The following is a 3,023-nucleotide window of genomic DNA, read 5'->3' on the forward strand; positions in this document are numbered from 1 at the left end:
GTGGGTAGGGAAGTGGGGGGCGCTATGGGGGACTTTTGGGATAGCATTGGAAATGTAATTGAGGAAAATATGTAATAAAAATATTTAAAAAAAAGGTGTGTGTGTGTGTGTGTGTGTGTGTGCATGTGTGTGTGTGATATGAGAGTACATGAGCTCATATCCATGGGTAGCTACTCATGTGGACATCAGAGCAAGATGTCAGGTATCTTTCTTTCTTACTCTATTGCCTCAAGATTGACTCTCTCATTTAACTGAAAGCTTGACATTTCAACTTGGCAAGACCAGGAAGGTAGGGAATGGCCAGTCATTGACCCATAACTCCAGGGTTACAAGCACATGTGGTCATACCTGTATTTTTATATGGATGAGTGTGAATCAAATTCAGGATCATATGCTTCCAAACCACTCACTCTTACACACCAAGCCCAATGCTTTCCCTGGTTGTTCTTAACTTCAAAATAAGGCAGGCTTTTGTACCAAAGAATACTCATTAACATGCTTGTACTAACCAAATTATTTTCTTTAGTACTCTCACTAATTTCCTTACTCATCTTCACTTTCCTTATTCAGCTTCACTTTGATGTCCTAACTCTAATGCACTGTTATGTTTACACCTTAAGCTACTATCTCAGGTTATATCAGTATGAAATTTTGTGCTATTACAAAAGTACTTAAACAGTTACTGACCATTGTTACTATTATTTGCAAAAGGAAGTTATTGGAATATAGCCATTTCTCACAAGGTATTTTCTATTATATGATGTCTCAAGCCATACAAACTCCTGTAGAAATTTGTTATGCTTCTATGCATTGAGGCCAGACAATCAACCAGAAGATCTAATCTCACAGCTTTTCTGTTTCTTGTGGGATAGTGACGACACAAAATTAGTGAAATATTTTAGCAGTTTTATTTCTCCAATTTTAGTATCCGTGGATCAAAGAGAAGTGGAAATTTTTATCCTGGAGACCTTTCTTACAAGTGACCAAGACAATGCATGGTCAACAACTTTATTTATTTATTTATTTATTTATTTATTTATTTATTATTATTATTAGATATTTTCTTTACTTACATTTCAAATTTTATCCCCTTTTCTCATTTCCCCTTGAAAAACTGTCCTATCCCATCCTCCCTCCCCCTGCTCACTAATCCAACCACTACCATTTCTGTGTCCTGTCATTCCCTTATACAGGGGCATCGAGCCTTCACAAGACCAATGGCCTCTTCTCTCATTGATGTCCCAGAAGGCCATCTTCTGCTACATGTGTGGCTGGAGTTTTGAGTCCCTCCATGTGTACTTTTTGCTTGGTGATTTAGTCCCTGTGAGCTCTGGGGGTGCTAGTTGGTTCATATTGTTGTTCTTCTTATGGGGCAGCAAACCTCTTCAACTCTTTAGTCCTTTCTCGAGCTCCTCCATTGGGGACCCTCTGCTCAGTGCAATGGATGGCTGTGAGCCTCCACTTCTATATTTGTCAGGCACTGACAGAGCTTCTCAGAAGACAGCTATATCAGGCTTTTGCCAGCAGGCACTTTTTGGTATCCACAATAGTGTCCAGATTTGGTAACTGTATATGGAATAGATCCCAAGGTAGGGCAGTCACTGGATGGCCTTTTCTTCAGGTAAACAACTTTCAACTGCTTAGACATATGTTTTTATTTCTACTACCTGATACGGTTGACTTGACATTTCCAGACTCCACTCTTGTCCAGTAAGTTTTCTAAGAATTAGGAATTGGCCATGCTAGCAAGAATTATGCTATATTCTTTCTCTTACTTGGGTGACTGTTTGTGCTGCCAGAAGGCAGATTCAAGAATTTGTCACTTCCATGGGAAAATCTCAGTGTTTTTACATCAGTACAGATATCTTTATGTTTTCATGTAAAAGAGAGAACTTCCACGCTTGAAAGAAAATAGAGTGATGTAAAGTCTGTCAGTACCATGTGCTTAAATCATATGACATGTTACCATAGGAAGGATGCCGTCACTTTACTCTGGGCAGTCAGTGATGACATGTATCTTTCCACCAGACACAGAAGAAAAAGTCAGCATAGCTATAGGATAATCATAGTAGCATGATGAAAGATCATTCCAAATCTGCTTTTATCACTAATGTTAGAAGAACACTGTTCACTGCTGCATCTCAGATAGCTGCTGATCTTATCTATGACTGTTGTTGAACCCCGTTACATGAACTAAACACTGCTTCTAAATTTTATTTCACAAAATTCAACAAGAAAGTCCTTTTTAAATGAACTTTTATGAGTCTTTGTTATTATGAACCACAAATGGGTTTTATACATATATTTTTATTTAAGCAAATCATGCATGTACACTAGATCCATACTTGCTTTTTTCTTTCTTCTTACCCATCATTCTTCTCCTTTGTTTCCCCAGGCAATCTCTTCTTTGCCTTTATTTTATATATACAACATATAATTTTTATATAGCTATATAAAATGAGAGTCCAGAAATGAGGGAAAACATGATATTTGTCTTCCCAAGTTTGACTTATTTTGCTTACAATGGTGATTTCCAGTTGTATCTATTTCCAAGCCAACAACATAATTTCATTCATCTTTATGGCTGAATAAAACTCCATTGTGTATACTACCACACTTTGTCAGTTCATCTCTTAGAAGAAATCTCTGTGGCATTTTGTGTGTAAGCTGCAATAAACATAGATGTGCAAATATCTCAAGGCAAAGATATAGCATACTTAAGTCAATGGCCATTCTTAAGCTCTGTCATTCATGTGTTTAAAAATGTCCATATTCGTTTCCACAGTGATTGGACTAATTTACATTCTCACTAGAAATGTGTAAGCATTCACTAGGGCCAAAAACTAGCTCAGAAGATAAAGCACCTTTCTGTGAAAGCCTGATGATCTGGATTGATTCTGGAACTCAAGTAAGCATTCAGTGATAGAATTGATTCCACAGTCGACTTTTACATGTGTACTGTGGCATGTGATATCACACTCACACACACACACACACACACACACACACACACACACACACAC

Source organism: Mus caroli, chromosome 4 (genome assembly GCF_900094665.2).
Source record: "Mus caroli chromosome 4, CAROLI_EIJ_v1.1, whole genome shotgun sequence".
NCBI classification, from domain to species: domain Eukaryota; kingdom Metazoa; phylum Chordata; class Mammalia; order Rodentia; family Muridae; genus Mus; species Mus caroli.